Source organism: Mauremys mutica, chromosome 4 (assembly GCF_020497125.1).
Source record: "Mauremys mutica isolate MM-2020 ecotype Southern chromosome 4, ASM2049712v1, whole genome shotgun sequence".
NCBI classification, from domain to species: Eukaryota; Metazoa; Chordata; order Testudines; family Geoemydidae; genus Mauremys; species Mauremys mutica.
The window spans coordinates 113,227,891-113,253,838 of NC_059075.1; the positions used below are offsets into that span (position 1 = coordinate 113,227,891).

General features: G+C 43.6%; 1 protein-coding gene across 4 annotated transcripts in view; it reads right to left on the reverse strand.

The window, feature by feature from the left end:
- LOC123369505 overlaps positions 1–25,948 on the reverse strand; it is a 182,007-nt gene that overhangs the window by 122,472 nt on the left and 33,587 nt on the right. For 3 of the 4 annotated variants that reach the window (XM_045015161.1, XM_045015158.1, XM_045015159.1), the window contains exon 2: positions 4,660–4,748. The exons of the other annotated variant lie outside the window; for it this stretch is intronic. The gene's annotated coding sequence lies outside the window, so the exon portion shown is untranslated. The remainder of the gene's footprint in view (positions 1–4,659; positions 4,749–25,948) is intronic. 4 annotated transcript variants of the gene reach the window in all.

Genomic DNA, 25,948 nt, shown 5'->3' on the forward strand with positions numbered 1-25,948 from the left:
TGAGGAAAAGTTGAGATGCCTTTATTATTCTTTTGTTCCACTCTTTGTTTCTATGGGGAATTTGCCAATGCAATATTACTGTCTTCCTTTTAAACAAATAAAACTTAAAAAAAAAAAAAGCTGTTGAAAATAGCAATTCCAGTCCTAAAAACGACTGGAAGCATTTCTTGATTCTTCATGTCTTATCCTACTTTTTCTACAGCAAGTTACAGTGGATCAGTATATTTGATTTGGGAGAAATGAAGTAACAGCTGCCCAAATTGAGCTTGAGCACTCCTGAATTTTGAGGGTGTTCAAATCTGGAAGGCAGGTGCTAGATTCCCTTTCTGAATATTAGCTAAATCTGGAAAGGAAAAGTCAATTTCTGCTTCCATGGCTCAGACATGGAAATCCTCCTACGTGCCTGGTACTGTATCTAAAGCTGCCGAAGTCCCCTAGCAGAGCCTCCCCTCCCTTACTTTTCATTTTAAATTCTAGTGGGATCCATGTACCACCCTTGCTAGGCTTCAGATAGAGAGGAGCACTGTCCATTTAGTCCACCCAATTCCTTCTTTGTGGGCTGCAAGGTGAGGTCACACCAGTATTCCTAATGCAGTCTGGGGAAGTCTTCTGAAGGGGACATCTGGGGTAAAGCCTTCTACTCCTTGGGCACACTTGTTCCCCATTCACAGTGCCACCCCTTTTGACTCGCAGTATGGCTCAGCTACCTCACTCCCTACCCCTCCCTTTCCTGTTGATAGCGGCCAAGGGATTGCTGGGAAATGTTGTTCTTTCCCTGCTCCAGGGCTGGCTCTATAGGCAGGGAGCTAGGCAAGGAACTACAGCTCCCAGGGTCCCATGGGTTCTCAGCTCCCATGCTCGATCCCCAGCTGCTCCACGGCTCCACTTCTGCAGGGTTGTGAGAGGGGAGGAAGTGAATTTAAAAAAAAACCACCAAAAAAAAAAAGGATGGCCAAAATGACGCCCCCTGGCAATGTGCCACCCCAAGAACCTGCTTGTTTTGCTGGTGCCTAGAGCTGGCCCTGGAAACAAATATTGACCTAATCCATGTTCTTCAACTTTCCATGTACTATGAGTGCTAAAGATGCTTTTGCACCATCCTCTGCAATAGTCTGTATAAAAAGCCTGGTAACTAGGACACTAGACTCCGTTGCACTTGAAAGGCACTATTCCCATTTCTCTCAACAGGCTCTCTCTCAAGACCCAAGAAAATAACTCTTTGGAAATATAAATAGAAAAATTACCCACTTCAATGCCACATCTGCCACAAGAGCTGTAATACAAGCGTTGGGGTATGACTATACAGAGTGAAGAGTTGGCACGGGTCAGAGGCAGACACTAAGATGAGAACAAAGCCTAATCACCTGCCGAGGAGTCCCTTTAACTTTGTATTCTGAATAACGCAAGCAATTTTAGGGGATATGAAAAAATACTACCATAGGCCCTAGATAGATCCTACAATTCAGGAATACGCAAAACTCCTCTTAAAATAAGTGATAGTTGAGTGCATAACAATTGCTGCACTGTGTCCAGAGAATTTACACCACATTTTATACCCTCTGACATGATTTGAAACTCAGCCTTGGCTCCTATTATGAATCACCCAGTTATTTTATTACAAGTTACTCAGAAGTGTTCAGATGTAGAGAGGAGTGAGAGTTTAAAAGACAATACCCTTAAAGTCACGATACAGGTTTATTTAGGGGTTAATGGGTGCTGGTGGTTTGTTTGGATTTGTTTTTTTGGGTTTGGTTTTGTTAAGTCTTAAAGATTTTTGCATCATTTCTTCACATCAGGATTTGGGAAGTGTGTCTGCTGCACCTATGCACCCTTTCTCCTTGTGACTGCAAAGATTCAGATGTGTATGCGTAGAAGCTGGATAGGAATAGTCTTGTTCACACAAATGCCATTCTTTGAAAGAAAATGCAGTGGAAAGACCTATTTAAAAAGGGACACCGTCCAGGCTGGGAAGCCCATAACTTGTTCTTTAAAAAGAGAAGTTGGGAGTTCAGTATTTATTAGAAGTCCAAACGCAATCAATTGTGCAACCACAGAAAAATACTAAGTACTTAAACATTACCTAATGCATATAACACCCCTATTATAGTCTATCCAAAGCCCAATGTTTTCCACTATACCACCACCACCAAAGAAATTAACCACTGCTGCAGAATTGCATTTCAGAATCTCAATTTTGATTTTTTAAAATTAACTTTTTAGCCTTGTTGAATGCAAAGAAAACCTGTAAAATGTACAAATGTAAAAAACTTTTAAACCAAGCCCTGTCTTTAAAGGGTTTCCCTACACTGCAAGTTTTTGCACCCACGTAGCTACACCGATGTTGTACTAGTGCGAACACATTACACTGGTGTAAAAAGTGACTGGAACCAGTGGTGTGCATCAACAGTAGTAGCCAGCATCAATACAGCTACACTGGTGGGGGAAAAACAACCACAAAAACACACACCAGCTTAAACAAGCCCTAGATCTGCAACAAGACAGCCTGAAGTGATAGCTCTGATGTGTGAACTGTCCCAACTCATTTCTTGCACCATCTTCTGAAGCATCTACAGTGGAGCACTTTTAGTATATGTCTCCACTGCAAAGTGGGGGGGTGTTTGTAGGGCAGGTGGGCATACCCATGCTTGCTTTTAATTTAGCTCACAGAGGTAACAAAAGCAGTGAAGATGTGGCAGCACATATCCTTACACACAAGACAGATGAATCATTAGTCCCATCTAACATGACAATTCCTATGCTCCTGCAAACACTTAAGACCACTTAAAATGGTGGTTATGCTGTAGAAGCCACAGAGAGGATCAAAATCTCCATTCCAATGCACTTGACACTGGCAGCAAAGGCAACTTAATTTCAGGCTTGTTTATACAAAGCTGCATCCGTTTAAATTAGGGTGTGATGTGTAACTGGTGCTAACGGTTGTGTGGGTACATTTCCATTTAAACAAGGCTTATTTGGTGTGTCTTAAATAGATTAGGAATGGGTTTAAACTAAACCAAAATAAGCCTTGTTCAAAATGGGAATGTACCCACACAGCCTTTAGCACCAATTTCACATCATACACACACACACACACTTAAATTGCAGTAAGTGTCCACACACAATTTTCTGCCAGTTTAACTAACGTCAGTGCAAGTTTGTGAGTGCATAAGGTAACAGTGCTAACTACTGCACTCTCAATATTACTAGAGGGGAAAGTAAGGCACAGAAAGCTTAACTAATGTACCCAAGGGGTGTCTCAGTCCATCAGTCAAAGATGGAAGGATTCTAGCAGTTTAGACTCCAAACCTCCGTTCCCACCATTAGAAAACACTACTTTCCCACAAAAACCAATCATTAGACAACAGATAAGCTATACAGGTCATTGTATTAATGAATGCTGTTTCAACATGCATAACAAACAAAAAATGCCAAAATTTGTGTCCTTTTGGTCTAACATCCACAATCATAACAGATGACTAGTATGCGAGTCATAGATGTCTCTCAAGTTCTTGTGGGAACACGCAGGATGTGGGTAACAGTAGGATTAGGATTTCCATTATGTCATTACTTTGTCCAACTACTGAGATAATGAAAGCTAAACACAGCTCAGACAGTACAGGGAAGAACTCAGCATTTGAATTCTTCCTTTTGCTGATCAACAAGCTACTCCTGCATTTTGTTTTTCTGTTTAAAAACGGGGGGGGGGAAGGGAGGGGAATTTCTGTAAGGCAGGCACAAAGTCATCTTCCTTAAGTCAGCCTGCTGTGGAAAAGAAGCCAAAAATGGGGTGAATTAAGGTCAGGATGTCATCACTGAACTTTGAATTTCCTGGCTTCTCTTATCTTATATCATCATCTGCAGTGTTATTTTAATGCAGGAGGAGGAGAAAAGGGATTTTTATTTTCTTTACAATTAAAAAATGTTTTGGGAAAGTTCTTATAACTCTCATTTCTCAGCAATGTGCTAGCCTGTAAGGTCAATATGTAATGACTTTTCTTATTAAAAAAGGCAAAATTTATTGCATAAACTGGAACTGGAAGAGCAGGCATATCATTACCTACAATAGTACAAATAGCTTCTCTGTACTAAACAGGCTTACACAGAGGTTGCACTCCTGCTGATGGAGACACTATCGAAGAATACGAAGACATTAAAAAAATTATGTTTCACAAGAAGGCACCAAATTGTTTAACAATATACGTTTATTATAATAATTGCAAAGCTTTGTTCCAAAGTGCAAAGTAACTTCCATTTTGCAGAATTATACAAACTATATTTAGTGGCCTATGTGTCCCTGTTCCCAATGGACAGGTGCAAGTACATCACAAAAACCACAATCAGAATCCTTGCTAACAGTCTCAACAGAAAGGCGAAGGCATCTGGAAGCTCAACTGCCCTACTTACCCTAGAGGTAGTCCCTTCAGGGTCCAGGTAGAAGTATATTGGCAAGGCAACTGTGTAGGAATTTCACACTGCTACTGGTGGACATGTTCTTTGAGTAATTAAAGGATTTCAGTGGCCAGTACTTTCCACCACCATTTCAGTTTCATGAAAGAGCGTGGGCTTTGGGCTGTCCCCCCTGCCCAAAAACCCAGCAGTACTATTCAAATGAAGGAACAGAAAATGCCACTAAGGGTGAAGTCAGTCAATATAACTTACCTCTGCTACTGTACTATTTTGGAGGCAGAAATTGGAATTTCCAGGGTCCTATTCCTCAATGGTAGTGACCGGCATGATTGACTCTGTTCCTAAAGCAGCAAGGAGACATGGGGAATGAATGGATACAATCATGACCAGAACAGCCGGCACCCTAAACACTCTGATCCTTATGAGAATGAGTAAGACTACTTACCCCCATCCCCCCTGATGCACGTGAAAACTATTCTTAGTTTAATCACAGGCAACTTCACAAACATTTCAGCAGTTGCCTCCCCTTAGAGCAAGCTGCCCAGGAGCTTACCAAAGCTGGGACCCTTGCCACATTATCTGGCTGCCCCAACAAACAAAATGTTCTGTTTGTAAACACGCTTTGACAGACACTCTAGGAAGCAGAAATATAACACAGTAATTATAACAGCAGACATTACAATGTCACAACATGCAAGGGAGCTGCTAACTGGAGCATTCTGCTATGCCGCTGATTGGTACAGACTCCAACAGACAGGCCGGGAACACAAACTTCCGTGCAGGTCTAGTTCTGAAGTCTGTTCACTTTTTACTTAGGCAAAACTCCCACTGATTTTAATAGATCAGGCCATTGTATTACTCTGAGAATAGCCTGCCTCAAGAATATCAAGAACGTCCACACCTCAGGATGCCCTTCTATCCATGGGGCTGCACTGCTACCAGAGTCACTGGCCCTATACACTGCGTATAATTTTATTAAAAGAGGAAAGACATGGAGATGGGAAGATGGTTGATCAGCAAGGAAAGCCCTGCCTGACAACATCTGGACTACCTTACATAATCAAACACTTGTTTAAAGAGGTTAAAACTCACACACACAAAACACCCTTTGTCAATGCAAAAAGCAGCTCTGGCCACCCCACCTACAACAAGAGAAAATATCCCCCGTTTTGGCTCCATAGAAAGGAATCTTATAGTGATGTCGGAGCTTGCATCCATTCTTTTCTATGAAAGTTCTTATATCGCCCTCACCACCATAGAAGTGCCTTCCACTAGTACATTAAGCAATGTGTCCAACATCTGTCACATGTGGTTTATTCCCTCTCATCTCTCCCCAGGGAGTGTGTTGTGTGCACAGTGGAGTGTTTTGTTTAGGGAGAGGGTTTTATTTTTTAATGTAAATGATGTTATGTATGTGTTGAAGAAGCTCGCCTTGCACATGAGATGGAAGGTGGTCAAGTTTGTCATGGTCTTTAGCTCCTGTGGAAGTTCATTATGCAGTCTTGAACCAGTGCCTGAGAAAGTTCCGTCTCCTGCACAGATGGCAGAAAATTCCATTGTGCCTGAAGAGAAAAGAGTTATCAACCAGAGTTTTCATCCCGGAGCTCTAGGACACCATTTAGATATCCTGCACGCAGACCACAGAGCACCTTGGAAATCAGGACAGACTCTGAACGTGACTCATATTTATGGGAACCAAGTATAGAGAGATGAAGATGGGTTTGATGTGCTTGCAACAACCCACACTGATGATGAGATGTGTTGCAGCCTTCTATACTAGTTGGAGTTTAAGGGGTGATGGCTTCATGCCCTAATATGCTGCATATCTTGTAGTTCACATGAGGGAGGTAACACTGGCACATGTAACTGAAGGCAGGTTGTTGTCTGCCAGGATGAGAAGGAGTCTCCTAGCCAACCACACAGGAAGAACAGAAAGAGTTACTCATGAATGCAGCTATGCAAAAGTGAGGAATCCAGCAAATACTCCTAAATTACAAACTGAATTGATCAGTTGTGGATTTGTATCTTCAAACAAAGGATATTGTACCATGGCTACAAGGCCATCGGACCTCACCTCACCCAAGGAAAAAAACCAAGGACATTTTTCAAGAGAGATAATAGGGATAGAGATGGGGTAATATACTGCTACAAAATAAGAAATGCATGCCTGTCACTGGGTGTAATTCCTTGCAAATTCAGCTCCTTAGCCACAGCTTATCATAGTACTCAAAGTAGCACCTTTAGGTGACACTAAACTTAGCTCTCCTGCTGCTACTAACATGATTTCTGTCCTGTTTTTGGTCCTGAGAGACAGATCTATGCATGTAGTTTGCATTTTCCTTCATTCTACTTGTATAATCAGTCTTGTTGCCATATTTGTGACACTTTCAAGGCAAATACAACAGGGCTTTGCCAGAAGGCAACAGGTACCCCACAAATGTCTAATAAATTATAAAAATGATCTCACAAAGTCTAGTTCTTTGAACTCTTAAATATGGGCTTCCAAAATCGTAGACCTACATATTTGCACCCTGCCCGCAAAATGCCAGTATACACCATCAGACACATACTAGAACTCCCACACACAAATACAGAGCTCACCAGCCCCACACTCACAGCCATCATCATTACTCAGAATGGCTCAAAGTCATCTGTTTTCCTTTAAAAAAAATGTCAGCTTTGTTTTTCAATTCCCTTTGCAAAAAGTCGATCAGTGTCTGCAATCAGGTGTCCTGTGAAGTTAACTATAGAATCATCCCCTATCCAAGGAGGGAAGGGAAGGAACTGAAAAAGGGTTCCAGACATACCAAACACGAGTTAGCCAAGCAGACAGTTGTTTTCTTTGGTTAGGCCCAATGCAGCTGACTAACAGACTTGCACAATGCTTCAGACTGATGCTTATATGCTCTTAATTATACCTTGCTGGTATCTTGAATATAGTTTAAGCTTCTTAGGTATAACGATATAGCTAAGATTACTTTACTTCTATATAACAGCCATACTATTATTAGCATTTACCTAGCACCTTTCACCTGAGGATCTTAAAGCACTTTAATTCTACAGTAGACACCCTTTAGTTGCAACATATGCCCTTTTGCTATGCTGCTCCTAAGTAACTGTTGCTGATATGGGGAATGTCATCTGACCAAAGGTGTATGGAAAGTTAAAGGTGTTTCAGAAGGGGTGGGGAGCAACATTGTAGGGGGAAGTGGGGCAGGGGAACCCTGGGTTTGGCAGGGAGCCCCCAAGTCAGCAAAATGGCTGAGCAAACCCAGCTGCCGGGGACAGGCTGAGGATGTTCCCGTTGGCAGCTTCATGTTCCACCCTGGCAAGGGCTGGATGGCTGGGGAGGGCACCATGCGCTGCCTGCAATGCAGGAGGGGATGGCTCCTAGCACAGACAGCAGATATGGGAGGGGGGGGGAAGGAGGACAGGTCAGTGCCATGGGGAAGGGGATCCCCCGACCCCCCACTGCAAACACACCCACACCCCGCCACATGCAACCGAGATAGAGGGGAAGTTTGGGGCGTGTGCACGCACCTGCCCGCCCGCCCATCTATCCATCCCCTTGATACTTTCCACAGCAAAACAGCAGATCCCCTCCCCTCTCCCGGGCCTGCAAGCCAGACGCTGAGGATGGGAGGAAGAAACCTTCCAGTCGGGCCTCTGCTGCTCCCCTGACCCCAGCTTCCTCCCACTCCCTGCAAAATCCCTCTCTTCCGCACCCTCCCTTCCAAACGCCCCCCTACACATGCTCTCCACGCAGGCTCTGTCAGGCAGGGCAAGTGGATGGGGCTGTGGGGCTTGGAGCTGCGCTGAAGGATCCGGGTCGGGAGGGAGTGGAAAGATGCAGCTTGTGGAGGCAACACCCTTACCCACACACCCCAATCTCTGCCCCGTATGTAATATCACAATGTCACAAATGTTGCTCTGATGCAGCAGCTGTGTTGCTGTTACCGAGTGGACAATTCACGAGAGTGAAAGTGTTCCCGGGGGAAATGTTGCTCATAAGAGGCAGTTGCTCTTACAAGGTGTTCCTGCAAACACGCATCTATTGTAATTGATGTTGTCTCCCAATACCTGCAAGGAGGAGGATTGGTAACCCTGAAGAAACCCAATCTGAAAGGAAAGCCAGGACAATCAGGAAAAGATTTCCAACAACAGCTGTCCCCTAAATTGATCATTTGATGTTTTAAAGACACATTAGTTGAATACATATTACTTGGACTCCTACTGTTCATCAGACCAGCTATCTAGATGCTTTTCAGCTTTGCTCAGTGGGGAGAAAGGATGGCCCTTAGATTATGGCACATATCTGGGAATCTGAAGGTCTAGGGCAGGGGCAGTCAGTAGGCAGACTGTGGGTCAAATCGGGACGCTCAGATGCTTCTGAATGGACCCTGAAATTTTTACCTTTTTTTTATTATTATTATTTTCTCTCGAGTCTGAACCTTGACAAAAAGTAATTGACTACCCCTAATCAGGTTCTATTGAGCTGACTTGATGACCTCAGGCAAGATGCTTAATCTGAGTTTCATCATCTATAAAGAGGGGATACAATTTACTTACTTCAAAAGGGCATTATGCTGCTTAATACATGCAGGTTTGTAGGGTGCACTGAGATCCGTGGACGGAAGAAGTTACAGAAATGCAAAGTACTCTTGCTAAGAAAAAAAGCCTGGCAGCAAAGCACAACACACCACCACCGCAAGAATGTAATATTGATACAACACAACAAAGTGACTTCGTTGTTTCAGGATGCAACTTGCATTTAGCATAAAACATTACAATCATTCACTCTCACCGTCTCAACTTGGAGACAGGAGATTTGTGAGCAGACCTAGTCCCATCAATTTACAAGATGCTGTGACAGTACCTCCCATAAGGCTTTATGGGAATATGACATAACTGGAATATGTTTTGTGCTGCCTGTGCCATGTAACATATCTCTGTAAAGGTTATGGTCTACTATATCTATTCATCCTATTTGTACACATATAGCATTTTGTACTTGAGGTTAAGAATATTGGCTGTATACTGGCTTAATTTCTAAGTAAGCTTTGTGAGGCATTTTGTCAGTTTCCTGATCAGGAAGCAATTGGGGAACATTGCATCTTGGAATGCTCCAATCCACATAAGAAGTCTTCCTGGAGACATACAAGATACCATATGGACAATGGCTTCTGCCTGTAACGACTGAGTCATGCATGGACATGTGACTTGCCCAGGTGACTCCAGAACTCCATCTCAGAGCTGGATTTGCATAGGAGTGAGGAGGGGGGTCTCCACCCAGAAGAGAAAGTCTATTTAAACCCAAGAGAGACCCCTCCATTTTGTCTTCAGCTGACTAAAGAAGGAGCCTCTCCACCCCCCAGGATACTTGAAGGAAACTGGAACAAAGGACAGTAACTACAGGGTGTGTGAGTGATTGCTGGACCCAGGCTAAAAGGAGATCAGCCTGTAAAAGGGAGCATTCTGGAACTGGTGAGGATCTTATCTGTATTCAATTTGATTAGACATAGATTTGCGCATTTTATTTTATTTTGCTTGGTGACTTACTTTGTTCTGTCTGTTACTGCTTGGACCCACTTAAATCCTACTTTCTGTATTTAATAAAATCACTTTTCTGAGGGAGCAAACAACTGTACATCTCTCTCTATCAGTGTTATAGAGGGCGAACAATTTATGGGTTTACCCTGCATAAGCTTTATACAGGGTAAAATGGATTTATTTGGTTTAGACCCCATTGGGAGTTGGGTATCTGAATGCTAAAGACAAGCACACTTCTGTGAGCTGATTTCAGGTAAACCTGCAGTTTTGGGTCAAGTAATTCAGACCCTGGGTCTGTGTTGGAGCAGACGGGAGTGTCTGGCTCAGCAAGACAGGGTGCTGGAGTCCTGAGCTGGCAGGGAAAACAGGAGCAGAGGTAGTCTTGGCACATCAGGTGGCAGCTCACAGTGGGTTTCTGTGATCCAATCCGTTACAGATGCATCATTTGTTTCCATCTTCATGTCAGATGGATCTTTATAATCACAGTGATTTTTTATGCCCCTGCTAGGGAAGTGGTGGATGATTTTGGTTTTTGCTTTAGATAGATGGCTATTTTAGAACCGGAAGGATAAAGTGGGGTTGGTTGTTTTATTGTTACAACATTTAGGAAATTCACATCAATTTAGTCTCTAGTATTTTCAATTGAGGCACTCAATAGCAATAGCAGCCAACTGCTTTATTCATTAAAAATTAAAAGACAGTGGGGATTAACCCTATAAAGGGTTAATTTATGTTTTACTGTGCCGAGTTACACTTGTGAATGCAATGAGATTGTGCTTTCAATTTAGTCAGTGCCATCTCATGTCATACCCAGGCTGAAGGGGAAAAAAGTTAGCGAAGAGATTAATGCTGAAAAATAGCTATCTTGCACAGTTTCAGCAAGAGAGTAAATAAGTGATCTGTGCAATGAAACACTGGCTAACAGATAAAAGTGGACCCACAGGGATGCATTTCCCAGTTCTTCCTCCTCAACAGAAGTTCAGCATCTCTCCCAGCAATGAAGATATTGCAAGGGAAGTAAGAACACTTTATTAAATATGTGATCAACTTACTGTGTTGCTTAAAGATCAATTCCAGCTTTCTTAGCATTCCCCAAGCCCACAAGTAACTTGGCTAAGATGATGCATGCAAGAACTGCATAGTCTATGCATATAAAACAAAGATAACAGGTTTCAGACAAGCTGCGCTAACATCAAGGAACAACATTGCATCTGTGTACTGCCACAAGTAACAAGGCAGTCAGCAGAAACCACCTGGCCTGCAGTAATTATGTTTTTTAAGGTTTTACTTACTATTTGTATTACACTAGTGCCTATAGGTCCTGCCTGAAATTGAAGCCCAGCATACTATACACTATTCTAGCACATAGAGACAGTCACTGCCCCGAATATCTGAAGATGTACTCAGATGAAACAAACCAAAGATAGGAAGGGAAATAGGTAATTTTCCCACTTTCAGAGAGTTGAAGTGACTTGCCCAGTTTCATACAGCAGGCCGGGGCAGATTCAGGTCTCTGAAGCTCCAGTCCCCAGTGCTGTGTGCTATGTGCTGGACCTTTGAATTTGCTTAATAAAGAGACACCTTGAAACACAAACTGCAAGTGCTCTTCTGAGTGGGACTGAGAGGTTAAGTTTCACAATACCTCACCAACTGAAAATGAGATCAGATTCAAGGTTCTTGTCTCCATCATCAAGCCCTCAATCAGCAGAGCCCAGTCTAGTCCAGTATCTGGAACCAACCCTCTCAGGAACTCAGCCTACCATAAACTGCAGTCATCAGGAACAATGAAAACATCAGCAACAAAGAGGAGACTCATAATAACGGGTGTCAGAGCTTTATCTACATATGGTTTTCATACAGTCAATCACCGCGGTACTAAGCACCTGAAGACCTTGGCAGATATAGTCCATAGATATGAAATTCCCTTGCACAAGAGATTGGGATGATCCTGACCTTACCCCTGTCAAGAAAAAAACATCTCTTTGCCATAGCTTTCCCACAATAACTGCATATCAAACAAATTTAAACTAGGACTGTCGCGGGATAAAAAAAATCTAATCGCATGATAAAAAAACTATCATGATTAATCACTCTGTTAAACAGAAAACCATTTATTTAAATATTTTTGGATGTTTTCTAAATTTTCAAATATTTTGATTTCAGTTACAACAGAGAATATGAAGTAGACAGCATTATCTCCCGTAAATGTAAACAAACTTATTTCTCTTAGCAATTGGCTGAACAAGAAGTAGGACTAAGTGGACTTGTTGGCTCTCAAGTTTTACATTGTTTTGTTTTTTAATCCAGTTATGTAACAACAACAAAAATCTACATTTGTAAGTTGCACTTTCATGATAAAGAGATTGCACTACATATTTGTATGAGGTGAACTGAAAAATACTATTTTATGATTTTACAGTGCAAATATTTGTAATAAAAATAATATAAAGTGAGCACTGTACACTTTGTATTCTGTGTTGTAACTGAAATAAATATATTTGAAAATGTAGAAAAACATCCAAAAATATTTAATACATTTCAATTGGTATTCTACAGTTTAACAGTGGGATTAAAACTACGATTAATTGTGATTAAGTTTTTTAATTGTGATTTATTTTTTTGAGTTAATCATGTGAGTTAACCATGATTAATCGACAGCCCTACTGTAAATTAATATATAATGCTGGCAGAGAGAAAAAAAGAAGGAAGTTTTTAAAAGCCTCCATGTGTATGCCGAAAGGGAAGAGAGCGCATGAGATCAGCTGCTTGAGAGTACCTGCTGACTAGCGTTTTTGTAAATCACAGGGATGAGCCAGAAGAGAGTGCCTCTATCATCTACTGAAATTCTCACTGATAACTCTTCTCTGCAAATGTCAATAAGGGTACGTCCAGACTACCCGCCGAATCGGCGGGTAGCGATCGATTTTGCGGGGATCAATATATCGCGTCTCATCTAGATGCGATATATCGATCCCCGAACGCGCTCCCGTCGACTCCGGAACTCCACCGGAGCGAGTGGCAGTAGCGGAGTCGACGGGGGAGCCGCGGACGTCGATCCCGAGCGGTGAGGACGGGAGGTAAGATTCGCAACTGAAGTCGAAGTATCTTATCCCGACACTGCCCCCAAGTGTGGACCAGGCCAAAATATCCCTTACACTGCCTTCATCAGCAGTGCACTCTGTGGGGGAGGAGAGATGCTTTTTCTTCTCTCCAATAGCAGAAGAACACTTGTCACAGAACTTTGCTAAATGTAGGCATTGTCCTGTTTACACTAACAGAACCTCACCTCAAAGTGAAAATATGTCAATTGTTACTTCAACATTCACTTTGCTTCTACTCTCCCCCGCCTCCCCGCACTCCTCCTCCATCATCAAACTTGGATAGCAGCCTCCAACACACAGAGTCTTGCCTTCAAGCATCAGACAGGTTCCAGTGCAGTTGTACACCCTTGCAATCACTCCCCAGGCCTCCAGAGCACTAACGCTGCTCATAAGTAGGCATGGAAGGATTAGATTTTTAATCAGTCAGCAAACGTCCATTTCAGTATACACAAATCCACCAAAAAAATATTGCCAGTAGTAACTGAAATTTACGGATAGGCAAAGTAAGCAAATGCTGCTTGAGAACTGAGTCCCACCTTCATGTACATAAAACAAGCTGTAATTAATGTTGCGCAAATGTAGGCTGTCGTTTACAGCTCTGCTAAAACAAGACAGCCTATAAAACTAACTTTGAATCTTAATGACTGTCAAATAATTCTGACCCCCTCCCCAGTTTCCTGCAACTATGAAAAATTGATACAAATAGAAAAATGCCTAAAAATAATCAATGATTTGCTGTAATTATAAAAATCAAATTCTGCCAAGCCTACTCAAACTACTAATCCTATTGACTTAAAGCAGGAGTCTGAGGGAATCTTTTAAGATAAGTAACAGAAAGCAGCTGCTATAGCAGTGAACTAGCTAGCCAAGCCATTTTAACATGTTTTTGAATGCACTTTTCCTCCATCACAAGAGGTTATCCTTACATTCTTCAAAAGCTTCTATTTAGTTCTCACCAGAAGGTGTCTCTTGAAGGGAAGCTAAAGGGCAGAGCCTACTGACTAGCTTCAATTCAAAGATGAACTTAGCCAGATGGTGCTTACATTCAGAGAGGCCTGGGTGCCTGGTTATTGGCTTTTATGCACCACATGACACCCCATATCACTCTAATTACCTCGGAAGGAGGAGGTCATTATATTGATAAACAGTTCAGAGATCAAATGGGGTTAGTTAACATTAACATCCCCCAAACAAAATACAGTTGAAGCCATTTGGATTTAACAGAATAAGGCAGCCACCTTCTTTAAACTTCATTCTGTGTTTAAAGGCTTCTGTCTACCTCCACCTGGGGAGGTAGCCCATAGCGTACACAATCAGATCTGTCTTCTGATCCTTTGTGGGGCAGCAGGGTTGCCTTGTCAGCCTTCTGACTCATACTGTGGAGGATGGCTGCAGAAAAACATACAATTCGGTAACCTGGCCAAGCCTTCCCATTTAACGACTTATACAGTATGCAGCTCTCTTCTTAATGACCTCAGTAGCCACACAGACTGTAAAAGCAGACAGACCTTCAGACATAACATTACTCGCTTCAGTGCCTCAGGACACAAGGGTAAAACCTCCCCAAAAGAACACCAAGTTATACAAGCTCCCAAGTTATACAAGCCACACACAACTCAAAGTGCATCAGCAAGAAATTGCTAGCTCTTGGGAGGAAAACAGCCTACATGGTTAAATCTTAGGTAAGGAATAGTGCTCCAAGGGAGACAGGTGGGACAGAGCTACTTTACTTTGGGGGATGGATGGTAAGCAGATTGATACCAGGATATGGAGTCTTTCACCTCTGAGTCACTGGTTAAATGGGACCCATGTTGGTAGTGACTAAAAGCTGTGATCATCCTTGTTTGTACGTGTCACACACACACAAACTGTTTAGATAGAAAGAACTGCATTGCATTTTGGCACTAAGGTTCAGTACAAGGGCACAGCAGAAGGGAAGCCCCACCAAATCAATGAAAAGCCCTTGAACAATAGTAACTTCTCAGCCCTACAGCAAGGGCCCATGCAAAATGTGTTGTGCTACAGGGCAGACAAATCCCCCATCTGAAACTGTTAAAACCAGGACATCCTGTTGATGGGCTCTGTTTATTCATGGTCTCTGAGCTGTCTGAAAATGAGAACTGACAGCAGAGTCAATACAAGCAGTCTGTCATCTCCGCTCTGCACTAGACTCCACGTGCTGGCAATGTACCATGTTGGCAGATCAAACCTGGTCCTCTTTACATTTGGCACCCAATCTTTTGGCATACATTTAATGTCAATGTTTCCCTTCATTTCTTCTCTTCCCCTTTTCCAAAGTGACTTCTATCAATAAAGAAAACAACCAGAACAAATGACCCTCCTCGCTCTATTTCACCATATACCATAGAGAGGTATTCAGGATTACGGGACTCATCCATACCAAGACACGTGCATTAAAACAAAAGTGACCTCCAGCACGGGCCTTTCCTCTTAGCTAATGATTGGCTAGAGGAGTTAAGGGCCTGAGCAGTTTGACATCAAACCCATCTACTTTTCTGTGGCTAGAAATACCCAACTCAGAGGTCATTATGGCTATTTCTCCGTACCTGTTTACCATATTCTATAGCACCTTGAGTTGTGTATGATGCAGGTGCATTTTGGTATACTCAGCCAGACTTTCTAGCAGAGCATGATCAGTAACCAGTGGGAATGGTTTAATAACGAGCAATAATAATCAGCTCCACAGTGTTTGTTGAACCGGCTACAGAACTTAATAGCTCAAAGCAGACACTGGAGCACCTATTGTACCATGACTGAATAACGGTCACAGCAGTAGCAGCATTATAAGCCCTTTTCCAGCTGTAGTGCCATGTACGATGTTCTGTTTTGTCTCCATTATCATGGAACTGAGTCAAATACTGGGGCCAACTTCATCTCTGGTGTAATTCCAATTATTTCACTTCAATTGCATCGGGGTTACTGGCTCCTGAAGCTTAAATTGTGCTGCACTGGAGGAGGCTTAGGTGTGTTTTAATTAACCCAACAGAAGGCTGACAAAGAGCTAATGTTTCTATTATTAGCTTTCATTTCAGTCAGCATGTGTCCCATTCAGCATCTTCCTCCCACCAGTCCTTCATGTATCCGCTTTCCCCTTGGTGAAGTTACATTCCCTGCTATAGCCTGGATGCGAGGCCACTGAGTGTTTGCAGTTTGTGTGTGTGTGGGGGGAGGGGGGGGGAGAAGAGAGTCCTAAACATGACTGATAGATCCCTCTGTCACTCAGTGACCCAGCCTGATTTGTGCCTGGGATTATAGTAAGAAGGGATGCTGAAGTTCCAGTGGGATCTTCTCCGTCTCCCACCCCTGACTGTTGTTCAGAATTGACAAAAAAGGGGTGTGGCTCTGTTATACAGGTAGGCGGCTAACATTTTCAGCCCTTGTGTTGGTTTGATTTTTCCTCCCCAATGTATAGCAGATGCTTCCTTTGAAAGTTTTGTTTTTGTTTTTATATTTATATATGAATATGAGTTCTTAACAATAAGACTGCACCCTGAAGCTAGGCTCTTAATTGTACATGAATATGGCTGGCAGACTTTTCTCTTCAGTTCTGGGGAATGCAAGTAGTTAGGTCTCTTGGGAAATACAAAGATACTGTATTATATCATTACAGATCTTATTTCATATAGAACTGATATATACTCATGGTCATTTCTTTAACCTGAGCCGGGGAGCAGCTTGGGGACACACATCTCAAACTGAAAACAGGACTAGCAATTCTTTCTTTTGTCCACCAAAGAGGGTGGGGTCCCCAGGAGGTTTCTGACGGCATCATCGTAAGGGACCTGTGTATAAAATGAGCCTCATGCTACTCTTCCATGTCTGATGTACACATGGTAATCAATCTAAAGCAGGCCTGCACAACATGCGGCCCGCGTGGGCTCACTGTGCGGCCCGTGGTGGGGCCTGAGTAGGCAAGTGGTGGGTGAGGGATGGGGGCTGAGGAGGTGAGCGGGCAGGTAGTGGTGGGGCAGGGGGCCTGAGGAAGCGAGTGGGTGGGCAGTGGCGGGGGGGCAGGTGAGCCGGTGGCGGGGGAGGGGGGCCTCAGGAAGCGAGTGGGTGGGCAGTGGCGGGGGGGCAGGTGAGCCAGCGGCGGGGGAGGGGGGCCTGAGGAAGCGAGTGGGTGGGCAGTGGCGGGGGATAGGTGAGCCGGTGGCTGGCCCCAGCTCACATCTGCTCTGCCTCCTCCCCTGAATGCTCTCCCTGCTTCTCCCCCTCGCCCCCGCTTCCCGCGAATCAGCTGTTCGCGCGGGAAGCTGGCAGGGCAGAGAAGCGGTGCGGCGGCTTCGCGCTCAGGCCCAGGGAGGCGGAGAGGAAGCGGAGGTGTGCTGGGGCTGGTCAGGGGGGAGCAGGGAAACCGCTGAAACAACCCTCCCCCAAGTGCCGCCCACCCTGCGGAAACAAACCCTCCTTCCCCAGTGCCGCCCCGCCGAAACAGTGGTATTGAACCTTGGTAATTTGTTATAGCGGGCCCCTAAGGTAGTATAATTAAGGTAAAAGAAAAATGTCTTTTTGCTAGAAGTAGAATAAGATCTTCCCCCCACTTTATAATCAATTGCCCTGTTGAATGAATGAGGTGTTTCGGTGGCGCTGGGAGGGGATTCGGCGGGGACGGGGGGAGGCGGGTTTCGGCCCTCAGCTGTTTTCTTTGGAGTAATATGGCCCTCGCCACTTTACGAGTTGCGCAGGCCTGATCTAAAGCTACATGACGAAGCAGTGTAGATTTAAATGTCTGCTATAGACCTTACTTCAAGTATGCTTGGGGTGGCTATCCTTGAACCCAACAGTTGGGTGAATAAGTCAAGAAACTATGGGAACTGATTGTTATTATCTTAAATCTGTTTTAGCCACCATTATTTTTGGAACATGTTCATCTTGCATGACTTGGATATGATCGGATTTCTTATGAAGATGTATGCATTGTCCATTCTGGGAAAACTACTGTCTCAAATTTAAAGAATCCATGTAGTATGCTGAACTCAAGATGCTTCATCTTTTTAAAAAGGAATTTTTCCTTTTAATGTAAAGAGTGTTGCAAGTTGAGGTTTTTGTTCATTTTTAACATAGTTCACTTTACCTTTGGAAGCCACTAGGATTGTGAGAAACTGTTTCTCTCAATATTCTGTGATAATTTATTTTGATGGCAGGTATTAATATCGTGTAACCTAGAAAGAAACTCTCTTTGTTTTGAGCACTCTGTGATTCTGTAAATTGGTATTAACTATTTAGACAAATCAAGAAAAATACCCATTACTTTCATAGGAGGGGTCATGAAATGTTACAATTAGCATAAGCCAGATTCCCCAACAGGAAGAATGAGACTGTGCCCAATATACAGATCAATAGTTCATGAAGTTCCTCTAATGCTCACTGTAGCTTTTAAAATTTATTCTGATATTTAAGGTATTCCATTATTTCCAATACATATGATTATAAACATATTAGTTTTAGAAGTCTAACATTTTACTCACAGATTGAGTCTTGATATATACATCAGACAATATATTTGATATATCAACGGTATCATGCAGTAATAAAAATATCTTATGTATAGGTCATCTGAGCCTGAAAGATCGCAAAACATATTACAGTTACATACACAACCACTGAAAAGATGTCACTTCTAAGGTGGAGACCAGCAGCTAACCACTTACATCACCCTTCAACAACAGTGGGAAAAGGAAATATTTTCGCCAAGAACACAAAAGCAAATCCCCTAACTCTTACAAAAAGAGTACCCTGTGATCGCTGATGTTCACACAACCCAATCAGATCTGTTTCTTCCACTGTCAGTTCTAGTTTTGAGTTCACCACAGTTCATAGACTGACTGGGGCAAAGAATCAATCTGAATTCTGTGCTAGAGTCAGGAAAAGGAGGACGAAAGTAAATATGCTGACATACTGAAATACTGTGATGGGTAGTACACAGTTCCACCCCAGCTAACGTTAAATTCATCATCATAAAGTTTATCTGAGGCAACCACTACAAACCACCACCACAAGTCAGTGATGACGACATTCTAAAGTTGGTTTTGAACTGGAAAAGAAGTGTTACCAAAAACAGTTATTACAAATCAGTGAAGAGGGATTTCACTGGAGCATTGAGAATGTGCTGGTTCCCCCCTAAATGCCTGCTGCTCCCTGGAATGAGATGCAAGATCAAGTATCACTACTTATTCGGTAGATCACAACCATTGTAACCATGCAATTCTGATTTTGTTCTTAGCATTTCTGCTTTTCTGCAGCCTTATCGCCTGTGGGTAGCTCTAGATATGCTTAATAAAAAACCTGCATGGAGACCTTTAAATAAGGATGCACAGCTCTCAATTTGTTCTGAGTTTTACGTACTACTTCTGTTCATCTACCTAGGTATCCACAAGATCATCACCATAGCTTCTATTCACTACTGTATATTATCCTCACAACACCTTTGTGAGACAGGGAAGTGTTAACTTAATACGTATGGAACAGAGGCACAGAAAAATTAAGTGACTTGCTCAACGTCTCGAGGCAGGAACTGAACTGAGGTCTTCAATATCCCATTCTAGCATCCTATCCACTACACTGTCCCTCCTAGCCTAACTACACACTGACTCAGCCTCCCACATATTTTTCTGATGTCCATTTCCTCTACTATATTCCCATTTAGTTCTCATACATGGACTAGTTTCCCTTTATTGTGGGAAAGATCAAACCTTGTAATTAGCAACACCATAAGTCTTGTTTCTCAGGCCTGATATAGGCACAGTTTTTGTACCCAAATAGCTATGTCAGTTAGGGATGTGATTTAACCAGTATATATTTATATTGACACAACTCCCTCTTGTATGCAAAATTATACCTGTACAGAAGTGTCTCATACCAGTATAAGTTATTCCTCTTGCAATATAGGAATAATTGATTATCCCTGCTGTATAGTTTATTTTTTGTCAAGATCTAACCAAAGTCCAGACTCCAGAGAAAATAATACAAAAACCAACAACAATGATACTGAGTAAATAAAAAGATGTTGCGATCCGTTCAAAAGTGTCTGGTGGTTCAGATTTGGCCCATGGACCACCTAGTGACTACCCCTGCTATACTGGTATTGCTTTAACGAATACCAGTATATCACTTTAGTAATACCAGTCGTACAGCTTGTATGTTTAGAAAAAGCCTTAGCAATAATACGTTCTCAACAGGTGTGTTTGGCTGCTGACCATGGTTGCTATACTATTTCAGCTGAATGTCACCATAAAGTCTCTGGACATGCAGAGGATTTATAAAGGGTAAGTGTTCCAGTGTTGGTGTTGTACATAAGTATTGGAAGAACAAGCCTTTAAGTAGGTCCTCTGAAGCCACCATTCCTGAACAATAGCAAGTGACCAAGAGCAGCTTTTTCTACAAAAGTCAGGGGACACTTACAAGCCTTTATATACCACCTGCAATGAACCTCGAAACATAAAACATCTAAACAGATAATTTCCACCAAAGAATCGGGGTTCTCTTTCACAAAACAATTCTCTGCCCTGCCAAGTCTCTACACTTTTAAAGCTTAAGACACTTCTTGGATGACCACCACCTAATGAGGTGGGATCCCTTTCTCTGCAACTAACCTGCTTGTATCCTTGCCATCCGGCTACTTTCAAATCACACTTTGCCTTTAAACTAACCTTAAGTTTAGAGACTATTCCCATGTAAACATTTAAAGAGATCCAAAATACTTCCAGGGTTACTTACCATAACCCTGGACACCCAACAGAATAGTCAAAAAAATAGATTTCGCATCATGGAGATGTCTGCGGCTAGAGTTCTCTTTAATCTGGAAAGTGTCACCAATTTTGGTTGGGGAAGGGGTTGTGGAGATGCCTAACTCATTCTGAACTAGTCTTAAATGATTATATATTTAAGAGTTGGCAGCCACTGGTGGAACCCTATTAAAAGTTAGGGGTCATTTTACATAAGAGTGTAAAACTGCAGGTTTTACATGGGAAGTACAAATTTAGAGGCCCATTTTAAAATTTTGGACCTGTAAAAGACCAAAGGAATAAATTTAGTTGGGAAGGGGATGTGTCTATCACTCTATATCATGGCACTTTGGCAGTAACTCATTCCTTCTGGGAGCTAAGTATCAGAGGGGTAGCCGTGTTAGTCTGGTTCTGTAGAAGCAGCAAAGAATCCTGTGGCACCTTATAGACTAACAGACGTTTTGCAGCATGAGCTTTTCACCCACGAAAGCTCATGCTGCAAAACGTCTGTTAGTCTATAAGGTGCCACAGGATTCTTTGCTGCTTCTGGGAGCTGTTTCACTGGGAGAGCTGTCTAAATGGAGGAACATTTTAATGAATTAAAAGTACAGGACTTCCCATTTTTGAAGGCTGTGCATTAACATCATTGGTTGGTATTTAAAAAATGGTTGTAGGAGATGCTTATGGCTATCTTAAAAATGCACCCTTTTCTGATAAAATAATCTTTACCATGCTTGTGTACAATATTAACGCAGATTCTTCAGCATCTTTTGGGTAAACACCAACACAATTTTGAAGCGGACTATGAATTTGGTGATCTCTTCCATGCTCATCACAAAAACACTACAGAGGTCTGGCAGGACTGCAGACACTAGCTGAGAGAAGCCTAGAACTGGAACAACAGAATATGGCTGAAGAGCACTGGCAGAGCTCTACGGGAGAAGCTTGCCCACCCCCAGCCTCAGCCCTCTTACCCATCTGCACCCACGCGCCTAGAGCCACAGCTCCACTCCAGGCCACAGCTCCAGTGCTGGCAGGAGGCGTGGACAGGGCAAGGGGGGGTACAACCCTCAAAAGTTTGGGGACCACTGCTCTAGACCAGGGACGGGCAAACTTTTTGGCCCATGGGCCACATCAGGTTTCCAAAACTGTATTGAGGGCCGGTTAGGGGAGGTTGTGCCTCCCCAAACAGGCAGGCGTGACCCAGCCCCAGCCCTCTAACCTCCCTCCACTTCTTGACCCCGACGACCCCCCCAGAATTCCTGCCCCATTCACCCCCCCCTTCCCTGTCCCCTGACGGTCCCCCTGGGACCCCTGCCCCATCCACCCCTTCCTTTCCCTTGACTGCCCCCCGCTGCCCCATCCAACCCTATCTCTCATTCCTGATTGCCTCCCCGGGACCCCTGCTCCCATCCAACCCCCCTGTTCCCCGCCCTCTGACCGCCCTGACCCCTATCTACACCCTTGCCCACCACCCCAAACTCCCCTGCCCTCTATCCAACCCCCCCGCTCCCTGCCCCCTTACGGCGCCACAGCCGCGCCGCCCAGAGCACCAAGACAGGCGGACGGCATAGCGCAGCACAGAGCACCAGGAGCTCACAGCTCCGCCGCCCAGAGCACTGAGCCGGCTGCGCAGTGAGTTGAGGTGTGGGGGAGGGGGAACAGTGGGGGAGGGACCGAGGGCTAGCCTCCCAGGCCAGGAGCTCAGGGGCTGGGCAGGAGGGTCCCGTGGGCCGGATGTGGCCCGCGGGCTGTAGTTTGCCCACCCCTGCTCTAGACAATGGTATTTCTCTTTCCACTTCACAACCACAATATTAAGAGGCTGAAAGGTAACCAAGACACAAATAGATAAAATAAATAGAACAGATAGTTGGATGCTATATTAATAGACTGTACCATCAAACTTGAGAGGGTGGTGCTATGGTAGGGGTAAGATAAAGAATGAAATATTTAATCCCTTACTATCAATAGGGCAGCATATCAACAGCTCCTAAAACCAGGATGCACTATATACAATGGTTCTGCCCTGCATAATGCATGTAACATCGTATGAGCTGTCACCCACTAATGCGTTCTGCAGTCTATCTGTCCTGGATATTTAAATACGCTCCCCACATGCTCCCACACTATTATCCTAGCTTGGGAGTGCCTCACAATCTTTAATGTATTCCTGAGTGGCGGGTATCACAGGGCGGGAAGGCTAAGTTTCCCCAGACCTCCTCCTCTTCCCCCATGGCTAAGGCCCTGGGCTGGGGTGGCCGGCCTGTTGCCAGGGGCTCTGGGCGGCTGGAGCCAGTGCTTGCACCACTCTGACGCTGGGGGGTTTGCGCCACCTGCCCATTGCTCCAGGACTTGGGGGTCCATGCTGCCTGCCTGCCTGGCATTCTGGGGCTGGAGGCGCTCAGGTGGCCCGTGGCTGGAGGAGAAGGGGCTCGTGGGGGCAGGGTGGAGTCTCTGGGGAGGGAAGGGGGACGGGAGGGGCAAGGCCTCAGGCAGAAGGGGTGGGCCGGGCTGGGCCGGGGGCTTGCCTGCTGCCCATGACTGTACAGAGGGTACAGAGACACTAAGGGTATAGCCACGCTGCAATTAAAAACCCAGGGCTGGCCCCCGCCAGTTGGCTCAGGCTTGTGGGGTTCGGGCTAAGGGGCTGTTAAATTGTGCTGCAGACCTTTGTGCTCAGGCTGCAGCAGGAGCTCTGGGACCTTCCCACCTTGCAGGGTCCTAGAGCTGGGGCTCCAACTCGAGCCTAAAACATCTACACTACAATTAAACAGCCCCTTAACCCAAGCCCCACAAGCCTGAGTCAGCTGACATGAGCCACCCCTGGGTTTTTAATTGCTGTATAGACATACCCTAAAGCCATGCCAGAGGCCACACAGGAAGCCTATTCAGAGCAGCATATCAAACTCGCTTCTCTTAAATCCCAGGCTAGAACCCTAACCACTAAAACAATATTTCTCACCACATTGGATAAAGAAAGCCAGACTCCAGGCATGAAAACAAACGCTGGGTAGAGCAGTTAACTAAGCTCCAGGAGCCTAGATGCCTGGTAACTTTTACTAGACTTGTGCAGCAGCTAATGCTGGGGATGTATTCCTTAAAATAACATTTCAATCAGCATGAAGACTGAACAATACTGTTCATTAGAGACGTTTCATGAGTGACTGGTCCGCGCATTTCAAACAGACTTTTGGAATTTTAAGTGGCCTTCCCTGTATGGGCATTTAAAGAGATGGTCGCAAAAATCAACCCAAATCCGATACATGAATACTGCCAACCTTCCACTAAATCTGAAAGAGATAATGTCTCAGGCAAGGGTTTTTCATTTTGATGAAAAAGTACTTCAGTTTGCAGTTTTAAATGCATGAGCTCAGAAGAGGTACTTTGTGTAATGCTTCCCTCTTATGTGGTTTCTTTAATGGAGCCTTCATTAAGCCATGAAAGGAAAAAAATTCTTAATTCATTCAACATGTGTTCAGCCTTTAGTGGTTTAATCAAAATCTTTTTTCCCCGTTACCATTTAATATTTAGAAGACCACTTTCAATCTGTTTTGACTAGGAGAAGCGCCACCAATTTTTCACATGTGGACTTTATTGCAAAGTTCTCTGCAAAAAAAAAAAAAAAAAAAAAATCAAAGAGCACATATGTAGGCAATGATTTGGGGAAAGACTTTCTAACAAAAGGCTAAAAAGCTCTGCAAGTAGAGATTTAATTTATTTATTTTAAGGAGAGACAAGCTATATATAGCAACACTATACAGCACTGCTAATCCTCAGCAGCATGTGCTAAGTAAGAATATTCTCTAACAGATATTCAGGACTAATTATGGGGGGCAGGGGGTGAGCAGAATTCCCTCCCTCCAATAAAAGCTGAATTTCTGGCCCTATATTACCTATGGCACAATGCAATAGGAACATTTAAGCATATGCATCATCCCAGTTATGTATTTTGGCACATTATGCACAAGAATAAAACAGAGTTCCAGAACAATTCCAGATACTCTGCCAATGACTATGGACAATACTCTACAGTTTACTACCGCCTCTTTCTGGCTACAGTGTTTCCTTCACTTTCCTTGGGTTTGGCCTGGTGCCGAGTAGCAGGTCTGTTTCCAAGTATTACCACTAGTTCAAACACAAACTGTTTGTTTGCAGTAGCTATGGTTGCATGTAATTTATTAGTGTATATCTGATTTTCATTGTATTGCACAGGACAAATATACAAGTGGTAATTGGGAGTGGATGGTTCACATGATTGGAAATAAGACTCTGCAGGAGATTGCCTTTCACGTCTACGGTGCAATAGGTCACCAGTTCTAATCCCAGTGCAAGGTCTCTCGTCTTATCAAATGTTTAAGTGGCTATGCAGTGCCTTGTGTGTGTTGAGTTGGTGGCTTACATCTTTTCCTAGCAGACAGAAGTCCCTGTGACAATCCATAACCAAAATCCACACCTTTCGTTATGGTTTCAGCAGAGACTTCAAGTACTGAACAAGTATGGAGACAAATCTCTTCCCCTAAGAAGCGTCATTTGAGTCAGTGTGGATGCACATTGGCAAAGAAAGCAGGGGGAAAGTCAGCTATGCTGTCTCACAGGCCATACCCATTCAAGGATAAAGAACACGAAATCTGGCAACAGATTCTCTCAAAAAACAGGAGAGAAAATCCCACCAAAGCCCACTTCCTGCACATAAAGGATATTTAGCTTAAGAAAACAGATTTTTGTTCAATTTGGAAATTCATAATTGTTTTCTAAGAGTAGTATGCATTTTTATTTTAAATTAGGAAGTGGCCCTACTTCTTCACACAAAGCAGAACAGTTTGTTTGGCACACAAGTAACACCCTTGATTATTGTTCTGTTTAGGAAACTCCATTTCAGAATGACAAAAGATAGCAGATGCAGGGCATTCGGACCAATCACTGCTACTGGAGCGAGTAAAGTCACTGATTCCTCATGGCATCTGAAAAAGGGCTGTAACCTCCCCTATCTGATTAGCGAAGACAGTATTCCAAACATTTTGTTTTTGAAGCTGGGAATTAGATTGAACACTGTCATCCCTGCCACATCGTCTCCATCAAGCAACTAAATGGATAAAAATTTATCATTCCGACAGTGCTTATAGGAAGCCCAACTTTCATGCTTGT